This window comes from Choloepus didactylus, chromosome 6, assembly GCF_015220235.1.
Source record: "Choloepus didactylus isolate mChoDid1 chromosome 6, mChoDid1.pri, whole genome shotgun sequence".
In the NCBI taxonomy this organism is placed as follows: Eukaryota; Metazoa; Chordata; class Mammalia; order Pilosa; family Megalonychidae; genus Choloepus; species Choloepus didactylus.
Window position 1 is genome coordinate 20355033 of NC_051312.1, and position 18977 is coordinate 20374009.

General features: G+C 36.8%; 1 pseudogene; it reads right to left on the reverse strand.

The window, feature by feature from the left end:
• Window positions 1–10216: 10216 nt before the first annotated feature.
• LOC119536662 lies at window positions 10217–11141 on the reverse strand (annotated as a pseudogene).
• Window positions 11142–18977: the final 7836 nt, after the last annotated feature.

Below are 18977 nucleotides of genomic sequence, written 5' to 3' on the forward strand. Positions count from 1 at the left end.
CCACAACATCCCAAGAAAAGGGGGACATCCTTTCACAGCCATCATCCTGGTGGACAGGGAACACTCCTGCCCATCACTGGTCCCATAGCCCAGAGCTGCCCCAGAAAACCCACTGTGATGGAAGTGCTTCCAATAACAGGCACACACCACAAAATTTGGCATGGACATTAGCCTTCTCTGCACCCTCAGCTGGTTGTCCCAGAGTTGGGAAGGTGGAGCAATGTGAATTAACATGCCCCATTCAGCCATCCTTTCAGCAGACTGGGAGCCTCCCTACACAGCTCTGCAGCCCAGAACCAACCTGGGGGGATGGCACTCACCTGTGACATAGCACAGTCATCCCTCAACAGATAACTTGGGGTCCATGGCCTGGAAGAGGGATGAACTTGCAAGTCTCAGGGGCCATATGTCAATACCAAGGACTTGTGGGTCAGCAGCAGAGACAAACTGTGGCAGGACTGAACTGAAGGATTAGACTATTGCAGCACCTTTGAATCTCCAGGAACAGCAGGGAGATTTGATTGTTAGAGCCACCCCCCTCCCTGACCACCCAGACACATGCACCATGTACAGGGCAGGCAACACCAACTACACATGCAAGCTTGGTACACCAATTGGACTCCACAAGGCTCACTCCCTCACTCACCACAAAGACAAAACAGGGGAGAACTGGCTTGAGGGGAACAGGTGGCTCGTGGACACCACCTGCTGGTTAAAGTGTACTCCATGAAGCTGTAGCTCTGACAAATTAGAGATAAGGATTTCAATTGGTCTACAAATCCTAAAAGAACCCTATCAAGTTTAGCAAATGCCAAGATGCCAAAAACAACAGGAAATTTTAAAGCATATGAAAAAACCAGATGATATGAATAACCCAATCTGAGCACCCAAATCAAAAGATCAGAGCAGACAAAGTACCTGGAGCAATTAATCAAAGAACTAAAGATGAATGATGAGACCATGGCACAGGATATAAAGGACATGAAGAAGAACATGGCACAGGATATAAAGGACATAAAGAAGACCCTAGAAGAGCATAAAGAAGACATTGCAAGAGTAAATAAAAAAAAAATAGATGATCTTATGGAAATTAAAGAAACTGTTGACCAAATTAAAAAGATTCAAGATACTCATTGTACAAGACTAGAGGAAGTTGAACAATGAATCAGTGACCTGGAAGATGACAGAAAGGAAAATGAAAGAACAAAAGAAAGAATGGAGAAAAAATTGAAAAAATTGAAATGGACCTCAGGGATATGATAGATAATATAAAACATTCAAATATAAGACTCATTGGTGTTCCAGAAGGGGAAGAGAAGGGTAAAGGTCTAGGAAGAGTATTCAAAGAAATTGTTGGGGAAAACTTCCCAAATCTTCTAAACACCATAAATACACAAATCATAAATGCCCAGTGAACTCCAAATAGCATAAATCAAAATAAACACTCTCCAAAACATATTCTTATCACACTGTCAAATACTGAAGAGAAGGAGCAAGTTCTGAAAGCAGCAAGAGAAAAGCAATTCACCACATACAAAGGAAACAACATAAGACTAAGTAGTGACTACTCAGCAGTCACCATGGAGGTGAGAAGGCAGTGGCATGACACATTTAAAATTCTGAGTGAGAAAAATTTCCAACCAAGAATGCTTTATCCAGCAAAGCTCTTCTACAAAATTGAGGGAAAGCTTAAATTTTTCACAGACAAACAAATGCTGAGAGAATTTGCTAACAAGAGACCTGCCCTACTGGAGATACTAAAGAAGCCCTGCACACAGAGAAACAGAAAGGAGAGAGAGACCTGGAGAAAGGTTCAGTACTAAAGAGATTCAGTATGGGTACATTAAAGGACATTAATAGAGAGAGGGAAAAATATATATGACAAACATAAACCAAAGGATAAGATGGCTGGTTCAAGAAATGCCTTCATGGTTATAACGTTGAATGTAAATGGATTAAACTCCCCAATTAAAAGATACAGATTCACAGAATGGATCAAAAAAAAAGAACCATCAATATGTTGCATAGAAGAGACTCATCTTAGACACAGGGACACAAAGAAATTGAAAGTGAAAGGATGGAAAAAGATATTTCATGCAAGCTACAGCCAAAAGAAAGCAGGTGTAGCAATATTAATCTCAGATAAAATAGACTTTAAATGCAAGGATGTTATGAGAGACTAATAACAGGGGCAATTCAACAAGAAGAAATAACAATCATAAATGTTAATGCACCCAATCAAGGTGCCACAAAATACATGAGAGAAACTCTGGCAAAACTAAAGGAAGCAATGGATGATTCCACAATAATCATGGGAGACTTCAACACATCACTCTCTCCTATAGATAGATCAACCAGACAGAAGACCAATAAGGAAATTGAAAACCTAAACAATCTGATAAATGAATTGGACTTAACAGACATATATAAAACATTACATCCCAAATCACCAGGTTACACCTTCTTCTCTAGTGCTCATGGAACTTTCTCCAGAATATGTCATATACTGGGACATAAAACAAGGCTCAATAAATTTAAAAAGATTGAAATTATTCAAAGCACATTCTCTGACCACAATGGAATACAATTAGAAGTCAATAACCATCAGAGATTTAGGAAATTCACAAATACTTGGAGGTTAAACAACACACTTCTAAACAATCAATGGGTTAAAGAAGAAATAGCAAGACAAATTGCTAAATATGTAGAGATGAATGAACATGAGAACACAACATACCAAAATCTATGGGATGCAGCAAAAGCAGTACTGAGGGGGAAATTTATAGCAATAAATGCATATATTAAAAAGGAAGAAAGAGTCAAAATCAAAGAACTAATGAATCAACTGAAGAAGCTAGAAAATGAACAGCAAACCAATCCTAAACCAAGTAGAAGAAAAGAAATAACAAGGATTAAAGCAGAAATAAATGACATAGAGAACAAAAAAACAATAGAGAGGATAAACAACACCAAAAGTTCATTCTCTGAGAAGTTCAACAAGATTGACAAGCCCCTAGCTAGACTGACAAAATCAAAAAGAGAAAAGACCTATGTAAACAAAATAATGAATGAGAAAGGTGACATTACTGCAGGTCCTGAAGAAATTAAAAAAATTATAAGAGGATACTATGAACAACTGTATGGCAACAAACTGGATAATGTAGAGGAAATGGACAATTTCCTGGAAACATATGAACAACCTAGACTGACCAGAGAAGAAACAGAAGACCTCAACCAACCAATCACAAGCAAAGAGATCCAATCAGTCATCAAAAAGCTTCCCACAAATAAATGCCCAGGGCCAGATGGCTTCACAGGGGAATTCTACTAAACGTTCCAAAAAGAATTGACACCAATCTTACTTAAACTCTTTCAAAACATCAAAGAAAATGGAACACTGCCTAACTCATTTTATGAAGCTAACATCAGTCTAATACCAAAACCAGGCAAAGATGCTGCAAAAAAGGAAAACTACTGGCCAATCCATCCAATGAATATAGATGCAAAAATCCTCAACAAAATACTTGCAAATCAAATCCAAAGACACAGTAAAAAAATCATACACCATAACCAAGTGGGGTTCATTCCAGGCATACAAGGATAGTTCAACATAAGAAAATCAATGTATTACAACACATTAACAAATCAAAAGGGAAAAATCAAATGATCATCTCAATAGATGCTGAAAATCATTTGACAAAATCCAACACCCCTTTTTGATAAAAACACTTCAAAAGGTAGGAATTGAAGGCAACTTCCTCAATATGATAAACAGCATATATGAAAAACCCACAGCCAGCATAGTACTCAATGGTGAGAGACTGAAAGCCTTCCCTCTAAGATCAGGAACAAGACAAGGATGTCCGTTATCACCACTGTTATTCAACATTGTGCTGGAAGTGCTAGCCAGGGCAATCGGGCAAGACAAAAAATTAAAAGGCATCCAAATTGGAAAGGAAGAAGTAAAACTCATTGTTTGCAGATGATATGATCTTATATCTGGAAAACCCCGAGAAATCAACGATACAGCTACTAGAGCTAATAAACAAATTTAACAAAGCAGCGGGATACAAGATTAATGCACATGAGTCAGTAATGTTTCTATATGCTAGAAATGAACAAACTGAAGAGACACTCAAGAAATAGATACCATTTTCAATAGCAACTAAGAAAATCAAGTACCTAGGAATAAACTTAACCAAAGATGTAAAAGACCTATACAAAGAAAACTACATAACTCTACTAAAAGAAATAGAAGGGGACCTTAAAAGATGGAAAAATATTCCATGTTCATGGATAGGAAGGCTAAATGTCATTAAGATGTCAATTCTACCCAAACTCATCTACAGATTCAATGCAATCCCAATCAAAATTCCAACAACCTACTTTGCAGACTTGGAAAAGCTAGTAATCAAATTTATTTGGAAAGGGAAGATGCCTTGAATTGCTAAAGACTCTCTAAAAAAGAAAAACAAAGTGGGAGGACTTACACTCCCTTACTTTGAAGCTTATTATAAAGCCACAGTTGTCAAAACAGCATGGTTCTGGCACAAGGATGGACATATTGATCAATAGAATTGAACTGAGAATTCAGACAGAGACTCCCAGATCTATCACCAACTGATCTTTGATAAGGCCCCCAAAGTCAGTGAACTGGGTCATAATGGTCTTTTCAACAAATGGGGCTGGGAGAGTTGGATATCCATATCCAAAAGAATGAAAGAAGACCTCTATCTCACAGCCTACACAAAAATTAACTCAAAGGGGCTCAAAGACCTCAATATAAAAGAGAGTACCATAAAACTCCTAGAAGATAATGTAGGGAAACATCTTCAAGACTTTGTATTCCATGGCCATTTCCTAGACTTTACACCCAAAGCACAAGCAACAAAAGAAAAAAATAGATAAATGAGAACTCTTCAAGCTTAGAAGTTTCTGTACCTCAAAGGAATTTGTCAAAAAGGTAAAGAGGCAGTCAACTCAGTGGGAAAAAATTTTTGGAAACCATGTATCTGACAAAAGACTGATATCTTGCATATATAAAGAAATCCTACAACTCAATGACAATAGTTCAGACAGCCCAATTATAAAATGGACAAAAGATATCAAAAGACAATTCTCTGAAGTGGAAATACAAATGGCCAAAAACACATGAAAAAATGTTCAGCTTCACTAGCTATTAGAGAGATGCCAATTAAGACCACAATGAGATACCATCTCACACCAATTAGAATGGCCGCCATTAAACAAACAGGAAACTACAAATGCTGGAGGGGATGTGGAGAAATTGGAACTCTTTTTCATTGCTGGTGGGACTGTATAATGGTTCAGCCACTCTGGAATTCAGTCTGGCAGTTCCTTAGAAAACTAGAGATAGAGTTACCCTTTCATCCAGTGATTGCACTTCTCAGTATATACCCGGAAGATTGGAAGCAGTGACGCAAACAGATATCTGCATGCTGATGTTCATAGCAGCATTATTTACAGTTGCCAAGAGATGGAAACAACATAAATGTCCTTCAACAGATGAGTGGGTAAATAAAATGTGGTATATACACAGGATGGAATACTATGTGGCAGTAAGAAGGAACGATGTCACAAAACGTATGACAACATGGATGAACCTTGAAGACATAATGCTAAGTAAAATAAGCCAGGCACAAAAAAAGAAATACTACATGCTACCACTAATGTGAACTTTGAAAAATGTAAAACAAATGGTTTATAATGTAGAATTTAGGGGAACTAGTGATAGAGAGCAATTAAGGAATGGGCAACGATAATCCAATAACAGATAAGCTATTGTGGGTAAATTTAACATTCTGGGAATGCCCAGGAATGACTATGATCTGTTAATTTCTGATGGGTATAGTAGGAATAAATTCACAGAAATGTTGCTATATTAGGTTACTTTCTTGGGGTGGAGTAGGAACATGTTTGAAGTAAAGTAGTTATCTTAGGTTAATTGTCTTTTTCTTACTCCATTGTTATGGTCTGTTTGAAATGTTATTTTATTGTAGGCTTTTAAAAAATTTTTTTTATACAGTTGTTTTAAAAAAAAAGTTTAAAAAAAAGGGAAAAAAATACACAGAGCCCCCTTGAGGAGCTGGTGGAAAATACAGGGGTATTGACCTGCCCCACCTCGATGGTTGCTAATGTGCTCACAGACATAGGGGACTGGTGGTTTGATGGGTTGAGCCCTCTACCACAGGACTTGCCCTTGGGAAGATTGTTGCTGCAAAGGAGAGGCTAGGCCTCCCTATAATTGTGCCTAAGAGCCTCCTCCCAAATGCCTCTTTGTTGCTAAGCCAACTTGAAAGGTGAAATCACTGCCCTCCCCTCTATGTGGGATCAGAAACCCAGGGAAGTGAATCTCTCTGGTAACATGGAATATGACTACTGGGGAGGAATGTGGACCCAGCATTGTGGGATGGAGAACATCTTCTTGACCAAAAGGGGGAAATCAAAGGAAATGAAATAAGCTTCAGTGGCAGAGAGATTCCAAAATGAGCCAAGAAGTCACTCTGGTGGGCACTGTTATGCACAATATAGACAACCATTTTTAGGTTCTAATGAAGTGTAGTAGCTGGCAGCAGATACCTGAAACTATCAAACTACAACCCAGAACCGGTGAATCTTGAAGACAATTGTATAAAAATGTAGCTTGTGAGGGGTGACAATGGGACTGGGAAAGCCATACACACCACAGTCCCCTTTGTCTAGTTTATAGATGGATGAGTAGAAAAATGGGGGAAGGAAACAAACAAACAGACAGACAAAGGCACCCAGTGTTCTTTTTTACTTTAATTGCTCTTGTTCACTTTAATTATTATTCTTATTATTTGTGTGTGTGTGGTAATGAAGGTGTCAGGGATTGATGTTGGTGATGAAGATACAACTATGTAATGGTATTGTGAACAATCAAATGAGCGATTTGTTTTGTATGACTGAGTGGTATGTGAATATATCTCAATAAAATGAATATAAAAATGAAGTTTGCTTCAAACAATTAAATTTCTAATCCATTTGTCCTGCTATAGAAAAAGTTTTGATATTCCTGCTCCAGAGCTCTAGATTTTGCCAGGAAAATTCTTCTCTTTGGGCTTATCAAACATGGCTTACAACCATGGTGGGAGCTGCTCTCATACCAAAGTTGGGACATTCTTTGGAGCCCTCTTTTTTTCTGGTCCCCAAATATCCAGCAATCCAATAAATGAGTTGGAGCAGCACCCTCAAATGTGTTATATGCTGTCTTTAAAACCCAGTGATGCCGACCAAGCATTGTGTGTCTTTCATAGTGATAGGAATTTCCAGCCCTAATATATAATTTTATATCTACTATCTACCATAAAACTATCCTTAGGAAGTTTCTCTTTTAGTAGTTTCATGTGTGAAATGTTAGAGCCAGTAGCTTCACAAATTATTACAGTGTCAGAGTCTCCTCAGAAACTTTTAAAAGATCCCCATTTTAGATGTATGAATTCCGAATCCCCAGGAACTGTTATCAGAGATCTGTTCTTTTAAAAAGTTCCCAGGTGATATTTGCAGTTAGAACAGTTTGATATTTGGGTAAAATGGACATTGTCCATAGATTGCTTCTTTTGTGTATTGTTTGCTAAATATCTACTGAGTGTAAGACTTATGGTGCAAGGAGTCTACAAAGTTTGATGTTGGGTGTGCTCTAGTGCATGTCTACTTCAAGTGTCTTTAAACCTGTGTCCATTAATGCTGAGACCACTGGAGCTCTGAGGCTTATTTTCTTATTGTTTATTATATTCTGGAAATTTTCTGGGTCATTCAGAACAGAAAGTAGCCAGATATTTCACATGGTGTCTGTATTGCTCAAAGTTGAATTCAAGGAAAGGGAAATGTACAAGTTATTTCCAGCAGAAAAATACTTAATACAGAGAATTTTATAGTAAATAATATTTACAGGTGATGAAAGAATAGGTATCAGGGACACATCAAGAGTGCTGGGATCCAGAGGTCAGGAATCTTCCTCTCATTTTCTGAAGTCAATGAATAGACCCTGGAATCCCCAGTCTGGTGATGGAACCACATCTAACCACTCAAGTCTCTCCTGCTTTGCTGGCCAGAAAGAAGATAGTATTTGTCTCACTTCTACTTTCCAAATCTCTCACTTGCAAATCTTATTTCCATCCATAATGATATATGCAAGGACATTGGGAAATTTAGTTGTGAGCTTTCTAATTTCTTCAATTAGAAGGGTAGAAAGGAAGTTGAAAGGCACGTTTCACATTTACCCCCAAAGACCAGAGAATGATTTCAGTGGTTTCTATTTCTTAGAAGGGTTCTCTACTGATGGCTGAGCTTTGGGAGTGCTTCAGGGATATTTTCTCAGCCTTTGTCATGCCTTCCCCTCCAGCTACCTTTCTCATTAGTTGTCTCAGGCTTCTGGCTGGTCTTCAGGTCTAGGAATGAGTCCTATATCATAGTCCCTCTTTTACTGGGAAGTAGGGGATTTTGGGGGGACAAGAATTCAGATGGTTCTTTAGTCTCTTGCAAGGCATAGTGTCTATTTCAGTAATGGTCTCCAATGTACTTAAGCACGTTAGTAAATGTTTGTAACTGAAATTGAATGAATAAATGAATAAACAAATGATTCAGTGAAGCATGGTGTATATTATCCTTCATTGCTCTGGACCCAAATAGCCTAAATGTGTAATTGATGATTCATGAAATAATGTGTACTTATTCAACTTCAGAACTTCCTATTATGCAGTGGTAGAAAGGAATGCTCTGTCTTTTTTATATGCTAACAATCACTAATGAATCTCAAGCCAGAACCTACCACAACTGATGCCACCTTGAAATATGACTCACAGATGTGGCTAATTTGTGTATTTGTTGGAGAGCCCATTTCCTTGGGATTTCCATTATGTCATTATTGAATGAAAAGCACTACATGACTGTCTATTTCTATGTTTGACATTGGATGTTTACACTCTTACATCAAGAAAAGTTTTTCTTAAGTGGAACATAAATTTTCTCCTACAGGGTTCTGTCCATCTTCATTCTACCTTTCAAATGATCTTCCAGCAGTGTCTGGAGGTTCTGGGCTTTGAAGGTACTTGGACCCACCCTAGGGTTGAAGGTCCTTTCATTTAAAATAAAGGATAATTTTGGAGGAGGTTTTATAGTGACTTCAGATTTTTTTTTCTCTTCTTTCAGAATTTATGAGGGATATCATATTGATAAATGTGTCTTTTTCTCTTACCCAATTCTCCTCATATTGTTATTAGTACATTTTTGATAGTTCATTAGCCCACCAGGTGTTACTTTGATGGGAAACTTGTCCTTTCAACAAGTTTGCGTGGTATCTATAATATTTAGGTGGGGTTTTCTATTGCCTCCTGTCAATCTACTTGTCAAAGCTTTTTGTCAACACTTTTCCTCCCTGATTTAGAGGGCTTGTGGCCTCCTATGGAGTTCCCACTGATTTTCTGCACTTAAAACTGTCTGAAATAAAATTATTGCTTTGTATCTCATAAATGGATGATCACCATTTATTATTTTAGATCCATCTACATTCAAGGCTGTTTTTATTGGAGAAAGAGAAAGAAAATTGTTTCACAACTTCTCTTTCCATAAGCAAGAAGGAGAAAAATTCAGATTAAAGAGGGTAACTAATGAGAGGAATCAGTGTTTTCAAGTGTTAGGAAATGTCATTAACATGGGTATACTGTGTAGAAAATATTCTGAGTCATAAAATGCTTTTTAAAGTAATAAATTTATTTTTCATTTAGGTTTGTGCAAAATTTGAAGAGAATTTAAATGAGTTTTATTGCAGATTATTAAAGGAACTTGTAATTAATGGAAAATAATGAAGATTTAAAATCACTATTTCATAACTTCAATATTTCTTTTATACAAAAAGTGCATACTATTTAGGAATATATTTGAAATTTATTTGCAATGTCACACTCTGCAAAATTTATACATCCTTTCTAAATTTAGATAGCCTTGATAAAGCTCTTCTCCACAGGTAGTGTCAGATATGTTTGTCAACCTTATTCTAGGGTAAATTAATTCCGGAGCTGTTTACTGCATTTCTCCCATTCTGATATCTTTTCTCTTGGAGGAAGTTTCACTGATTTAAGAGGAGAACATGATTTAAATTTCAGAAACATTAAATTGTATGAATTTACATCTATTGGATGCTTTGAGTTGCTGAATTTGGTTACTTGGGTCCAATCTATAAGAACTTTTTCCCTATTACTTTTAGAGCTTCTTTTACTTCCTTATTTCTCTAGCTATATATCAGGGGGTTTAACATGGGAATCACAATTCCATAAAATATGGAGGCAACCTTCATATTCTCCTGGGAATTATTAGAATGAGGCTGTAAGTACATGTATGAGAGGGCTCCAAAGGAAATGGTGACAGCTGACAGGTGGGAGGCACATGTGGAGAAGTCCTTTTTCCTCCCTGCAGTAAAAGGCATCTTTAAAATGGCAGATAGGATGTATATATAAGAGAGGATGACAACTGACAATGTGAACATCAAGGCAAATCCCACAAAGACAAGTAGCATGATGTTGATGATATCTGAGCATGAAATGGCAAGAATTGGAGGAAATCACAAAAAAAGTGTTTAATGTTGTGGGATTTGCAAAAGTACAGTGAAAATGTAAAACCTGTGTGTACAGAGGAGTTTACTGAGCCAATGACATATAAACCAGCTACCATTTGGATGCATACTGTATGGGACATGACTGTGGAATAGTGAAGTGGGTTAAAGATGGCTATATAACAGTCCACTGCCACAGCAGCCAGGAGGTAACAGGCAATTGTTGCAAATGTTGCATAAACCCATAATTGCATTATGCCTCCCATGGATGAAATTTATTTATTTTCTGATATGAGGTTTTGCAGCATCTTGGGATTGATAGTAGCAGTATAACAACAATATCAACAAATGCCAAATGTTGTAGGAAAAAGTGCATGAGTGTTTGAAGTCTGGAATCTGCTTTGATGAGTAGGATCATTCCAATATTACCCAGCATGGAGGTTGTGTAGATCAGTAGAAATACAATGAAGAGGACATGCTGTAACCTGTGTTGGGCACCAAATCCCAGAAAAGAGAATTCAGTCACTTCCATGCTATTTCAGTGTGTCATGGCTGCCAATGTCTAGGATTGTCCAAGAAAAGAATGAAAATCTTTGTAATGTTTCAAAGTTAAAATACTCTTAGGTTTCACTTTAAGTTTTTACTTGTTTTTTTTATGGCAAACATTCATAATTGGGTGATTGCTTTCCTGAGTTTTTTTTCTATTTTCTTGATTTAAATCATGGAGTTAGCAGTTACAGTTCAGCCATGTATTCATTTTCAAAAATAAGAATATTTTTATAGAATAAGACTGATTGCTAATATGTTTTGTTTTAAGGAACATGTGAACACACTCTCCCTATCATGTTAAAGACCTATACATACTTGCATCAATTAATATGCAAATATTATGCACCATTTAATTAATTTATAATTTTTCTCAGCTATTTCCTACCTTAATCCTCACCCAACACTTGACATTAGTAGCCTTAGTTAGAAAGGACTTTTCTTTGGGATATGTTTGTGTGTCACATGAGTTTCAAGGCCCTCCCCAGCCAATCAGAACCAATTCCTGAAAGATTTTAATTCCCTTTCTTCTTCATCTGTTGGTTGATTATTGCACTAGGGAAACATTTGAAGACTTATTTTAGATTTGCTAGGTGACATATAGGACACCCATTTAGATTTGAATTTCATATACTACAAATAATTTTTAGTGTGTTTCCTAAATGTTGCATGGGACACTCTTAGTCAAAAGTCATTCACTGTTTCTTGAAATTCAAACTTAGCCAGGTGTTTTGCATTTATACTTGCTAAGTAGTAACCCTACATATGTTGCCATGGCTCTCTCCTGCAGGATGGGTTCCAAAATGACCACGGAATACAATGCTACTGCCGAGAACCCCTTTCTTCATTAAAAAAAATTTTTTTTTAGTTAGGCAAGTTGTAGGCTTACAGAAAAATCATGCCAAAAATACAGTGCCCCCATATAGCCCCCTAATTTTGACCCTTTGCATTAGTGTGGTACCTATGTTACAAGTGATGAAAGAACATTAAAACATTGCTGATAAATACACTCTGTAGTTACATTAGGTATATTTTTCCCCATTTAGCACCCTACTCTCACCACCTTGTATTACTGTTGCACTTTTTTGGAATACATGAAAAAATACTCATATTTGCCCTATTAACCACAGGCATTGTACACAATGAGGGTCACTTTTTATACAGTCCTATGTTTATCTTAGAATTTTCCGTCTAGTAACATTCATGACCAAAACTTCCCCTTTTAACCACATCCACAAACACAATTCAGCACTGTTAATTACATTCACAATAATGTGCTACCATCATCACTATCCATTTCCAAACATTTACAATCATCTTAAACAGAAATTCTGCACAAATCATGTCAGTTCCCTTTTCTCTTACCTCATTCAATCCCCTAGCAACCTATATTCTAGTTTCTAATTCTATTGAGTTTTGCCTAATATAATTGTCTCATAATCTGAGAGCATACAATATTTGTTCTTCTGTGTCATGCTTATTTCACTCAACTTAATTTCTGCAAGTTTCACCCATGATATCACATGTCAGTTCTTCATTCCTTCTTACAGCTGAATAATATTCCTTTGTGTGTATATACCACAGTTTGTGTATCCAATCACTGGTTGATGGTTACCTGAGTTTTGGTATTCCAATTTCAGTACATCTGCTGGGCAAGTGGGTACCCTCCATTGATTTTATGTGATTGGGTAAAACTATTGTGATGTCATTGAGAGTTGGGGTTTATTTGTTACAGTAGCTAGTGTTATATTAACAAACTCATAACATTATGTTTTCAAATATTCATCAATTACATTGAGCCTCCTATGGAATGTAATTTGTAATACTGCTAAGGTAAGACTAAGCCCTGTGAGTTGTGAGTCTGTCTTGTGTCTCAGAATGCACCATTTAGTAAAAAACAAAACAAAAATGAAAATGAAAAAAAACAGAAGCTAGAGAATTGATATATATTAATGTTTTTTTGTTTTCCGCTTTTCAGTGGGGTGTATGGTAACATATGTGAATTTGCACAGATATAAGATTAAGCATTTAACGGTTGTCTCTAAACACAACCAGTAGAATTGGCAAAAATGGCATCATCAAATGGTAGGTGTATCTGGGAGCTGTAGTTGCAAAATTTATAGCTAAAGAGTTTTGGCCTCTTAAAAGTGATTTGGATGCAGAATATTTAATGCCAGCAGTAAGGTTTTTACCAAAAGGTGTTTGCAAATTCTTATGTGGTTGTTGTTTTCAAAACCTAGACTCTCTTCTTGAAAATAAATTGGTAGTGCAATTGTTTAGTCCTTGAGATGTATTCAAAACAAATGAGAATAAAAATGGGGCAGAATTTCTTTTGAAAATTCTTTCAATCTTCTGCTACATCCTGAGTAACGTAACACATAGTGAGGAAACTTGAATTGCAAAACTCCTGGAAATGTAAGATAAAACATAGCAAAGTTTGTGGTAAAGTAGCACTGAGTCCAAAACCAGGTAGAGAACATGCTTACCAACCACAGATTGAAAGGAACATGCACAGTGTGGAGGTCCTGGTGTGAGGCTTGGGCTGCCAGAAGGACTTTGTTCATCACAGAAATTTAGACCTTGATTGAATGAGCTAAGTGGGGATATGGAATGATCACTGGATACATAGAATATATGAACCCAAATAGAGTGTTCATACTTGACTGTTACAATCTCAGTGAAGAACATTTTAGAAGCAATTTCTGATGGGTTACAATACAATGGCAGTAAGGATATAAAAAATGTGCCCATCCCAAGGATCCACTCTGCAGGGCTACATTCATTTAGATATGAGTGCAGGTGATGTTGATAATGAAAATGGCCCCAGAATGCAAAAAGCTCAACAAAATAAAACTGTTTTATTTAAATGAAGCCATATCAAACTTACAAGATGTTAGAGAAATGGGATTTTAACAATTTCAGGATTAAAAAGTGTCAATTTGATCCAAAGCAAATAAAGGAATATGCAGACTGGAAAGTCTGTTATCATGGTGAGTAAGTTGCATTCAGAGTCTTCAAGATATGATAGTCAGTTTTTAGGTTGATCTTCTGTGATAAAAGTCAGAATTAATAGTGGTCAAGGAGGGTTGCAAAGCAAATACTGAATGACTTAATAAGGAAATATCTCAAATGGTTTGAGGATCTAGAAATCTTTCTTAAAGTTTGGGGCTTTTAATTTTGCTCTAGATATATATTTGTGATTCTACAAGTGGGAGACCCTAACTGTCAGGGAAGGAAACTCAAAGAAGTAACAGACAAAAAGCATGAGGATGCTGCCCCACAAGCAAGAGGGAGAGGCAAAATATACCCCAAATTTTATAAAATTAGGGTGGGAATGCTCTAATTATTGAGGTTTCTAGATTTAAACTATGATGACTTTTTCTGCACTTCTTTCTGATATATTCTTAACTAAAGCAAACTTTGAGTCTAGACTTGGTATCTCTTTGCTACAGACTCTTACTTGGTTATTAAGAACACTTATTTCACTAAAAACTTTACTGGGCATCTACCCTATTTGAGCCATTGAGTTAGGTGCTTAATGTCTGACATATTCCTAACTCACCCTATCTGCAGTTTGCTACTCCATTTCCCCTTCTGATTTTCTGAAGGTGTAATGCCACAGAAAAGCAAAATAAAGTTCCTGGTGAATTTCTCCCACTTCTGTTCCAATATTTTCATTCATACACTACAGAAATGTGTGTCTACATCAAAAAAGCTGCAATAAGAGTTACTTCTTTAAAGCCATATTAATTTAGAATATACCTTACTATACCTTCTACAGGAAGGTGGATCCAAGTTTATATTTTTGTATCTGCTACAAACAGAAGGTTTATTTTGAGGATTGTAGTGTTAGGACTAATTCCCACAAGAATTTAGACTCTTATGGCTGATTTGGGTTCAGAGAGTGAGATTCCCAGTTGGGACCATTTTTTTTGTTTGTTTGTTTTAATTTCCATTTTCTCTCCTTTGAGATTTTTTCTTGTTTGCATCTATGATCTTAGGGACCATCATGGTTTGGGATTCTGAAAACATAGTTTGGAATCTTGAATCTTCTGCTCCCTTTAAATTTCAGTTTCATCATCTGTATCATAGGTCCAGTGACACCAGACATTTTTGCCTAAGTGAAGTTATAAAAGCAAGGAAGTAAAGTGCATGCATGTATATTTTTGATTTGGGGGACTTGCACATGAAAAGGAATATCATTGTAAGGATTCTCCAAATGTTTTGCTACATGAGCTGTTGTCATTGGCACATACTTCAGATTTTGCCAAATCCTAAGAGGTGGAAGACTTCAACTGAAGCTGTGTTCCTACTATTAGCAAAGAAAGATAGTCATGTTTTTACTATCTTGATTCTACCCATATGTCACTTTGTTAACCCCCTGGTAGTCTTTAGCAGGGTGAAGTTCACAGGCATTACCTTGTACTTCTAAACCATCTATTCAGAGAGCTCTTTAAGTATCCTGCTTGAAATCTACTGCCAAATGACTCCAGAGGATTGAGTGTCTACTCTCCCATGGTGTAGATGCCCTGCAAGGAATCTGTCTGAGCACTAAAAGCTCTTCTTAAATTCATGGTTTATTTTCTCTACAAGTAGAATCAGTGGTTTCTCAGTAGTTATCATAAAGTATGAAATTGCTCTCTTCCTTGTATTTCTTTCCAGGAAAATGAACCTCTTGATGAGATTCTATGGCAAAGGAGTTTAAATCATGAAGTTTCAGTGTCATTCTGCCTGTTTCAAGTCCTGCTCCACTGCTGATTAAATTAGTGAAAATGGTCAGTTATTGTACCACTTTGAGACTTCAGACATTAGGTTTAATGAATTTAATGATTGAAACAATCATTCATTTATTAAGTTTTATTGAAGTGATCACTATTTTTGAATTTTCACTGGATATCTACCATGTTGTAGGTGTTTTTCTACTTGAATTTTGATTGACCAAAAGCTGAGAATTCTAGAGGGAAATCCAGGCTGAACCTGATGAATTTAATCAGAATTGCCTACAAGGTATCATCCCATCAAGCATCCCACCATATTTTGACCACTGGCTGCTCACCATTACTCTTGTCCTAAGACCTCTGAATGCCTAAAGGGAAATTAAAATTCTGCAATTTTAAACTAATGAGGTTTTGGTTTTTCTTCCCCAAGGACATTTTCCATACTTCTCACAGTTCTACACATGACCTTTATTCAAATGCCTCACTAAAACCCAATTAATTCTATTTCCCTTTCGTATGCTCCCTACTCTCCATCCCCATAGTCACTGTCCTACTTCATAGTAAGTTTCATACTTGAACTCAGGAATATAACAGTAACCTTCTAAATGGTCTCTTTCTCACAAACTTTTCCATCTTACTAAAACACACATTACATGTTCTGTTTCTCTGGACTAAATTACTTCAATGACTCCCCATGTCTTTCAGAATAAAGTTCAAACTGCTTGGTTCACCTGACATGGCCCTGGACAATTTATTCACTGCTGTGAGCTCCAGCCATCCCAAAGATAACACCTGCACTATTGATGGGCATGTCTTTTCCTGGACTGTCTTCAGAAACTCACTGCCTCTGGCTTCCCTCTACTTCCCTCAATGCACCTCTCTCTGGGTTATTTCATACTTGTTCTTTCACTCTTCACTCAGGGATTTATGCACCTTGTTCCTCCCCACACCTTTTGGGACTTAGATCTTCTCCCTTTCTTCCCATCAACATGGACCAGGTATATATCTACACTTTTTCCCTATATGGTAATTATATTGTGAATCACTAGTTTACAGTGACTCAACATGGTGTTTTTCTAGCACACTTACTCTCCCCCATGTGACCTGTGGAATATTAAGGCCAATGTGGGAGCTGCTCTTATACCAAAGCTTGGATGTTCTTCAGAGCCCTCTTTTGTTTTTGTCCCCATACTTCAAGCTACCCAATAAATGGAGAAGCATTCTCAAATTTGTTGTGTTCTGCTTTTAAAACTCAGTAATGCCTACCAAGAATTGTGTGTGTTTCATAGTATAGGAGTTCCCAGACCTAATAAGTAATTTCATATCTAGTGTCTAATATTGAAACCATCCTTTGGGAGTTTCTCTTTGGGTAGTTTCATTTCTGATATGGTAGAGCTACTGGCTTCACAAACTGATATTCAGTGACTCCTGGGAAACTTTAAAAAATTCCTCACTTTAGATGTTCAGATTCCAAATCTCTAGGAACTACAATCAGAGAACTATTCTTCTAAAAATTCCCCAGGTGATATTTTTGCAGTCAGTACAATTTGATATTTTGGGAAAATGGACACTGTCCATGTGATTTCTTCTATTTTGTATTGTCTGCTTAATATCTACTGAGGCTAAAACTCAGTAATAGTTGCAATGCAGCTACAAAGTTGGTGCTTTGGGTCTTCTTAACTTGCTATCTACTTCAAGCCTCTTTAAACCCAGTGACCTTTAATTCTGAGAACTTTGGAGTTTTGCTGCTTGTTTTCTTATTGTTTGTTATTCCCTGAAACTTTCTGGGTCATTCATGGCAGAAAGCATCCAGATATTTGACCTGGTGTGTTTATGTGTCAATGTTTAATTCAAGGAAATATATACATACAAGGTATTTCAAGCAGAAAAAGATTTAATAAAGAGGATTTTAAAGTTAAAAATATTTGCAGTTGATGGACAAATAGTCATCAGGAACACATCAAGAGTGGTGGAATTAGAGGTCAGGAATCTGCCTCTCATTTTCTGAAGCCAATGAATAGATCCTGGAATCCCCAGTCTGGTGATGGAACCACATCTAACCACTCATGCTTCTACTGTTTTGCTGGGCAGAAAGGAAAAAGCATTTGCCTCACTTCTCCTTTCCATGTGTCCCATGAGTAAATCTGATTTTCATTCATAATGATAGGTGCAAGGTCATACAGCAAATGCACTTCTGAACTTCCAGTTTTGCCAATTAGAAGAAAGGATGGAATGGATGTTGAAAGGCACTTTCACAGTATCTGCCACCAAAAACCAGAGAATTATTTAAGGGCTACTGCATTTTAGGAAGATTCTGAACTGATGATTGTGCTTTAGGCTTCTGCTTCATAGATATATTCTTAATCTTCATCTGTCTTGCACTCCAGCTACCTCTCTAGTTGGATGTCTCAGGTTTCTGTTTTCTATTAAGGTCTATAAATGATTCCTACATCATAATTCTTCTTTTCTTGGACAATAGAGGTTATTTTTGGAACAAAAACTCAGGTATGTCTTTAGTCTCTTGTTAGCCATAATGTCTATTTCAGGTACAGTTCTCTAATGGAGTTACAGGGGGCCTTCAGTTAATAATTGAAACTACAGTAAATAAATGAATGAATGAAGAAATGATTCAGTCACACTTGGTCTACATTTTCTTTCCTTCCTCTGGGTTCAAATAGCTTAAACATGTAACTGATGATTCACGAAATAATGTGTACTTATTCAACTTCAGAGAGTCCTATTTCACAGTGGTAGAAAGTAGCGCTCTTTCTTTAATATAGGCTAACAGTCAATAATGAATCACAAGCCAGAACCCACCACAACTGATTCAACCTTCAAATAAGCCTCAGAGATGTGGCTACTTTGTCTAGTTGTTGGAGAGCCCATTTCCTTTAAACATTATTTAATGAAAAGTACTATGTGACTATCACCATGTTTGATAAAGGATATTTACAGTCTTACATGGAGAAAAGTTATTCTTAAATGGAACACAACTTTTCTCCTACAGGGCCTCAGTCCATCTTCATTCTACTTTTCTAATGACCCTCCAGCAGTATCTGGAGGTTCTGGACTTTGAAGATATTTGGACCTATCCTTGGATTGAAGGCCTGTTCTTTTAAACA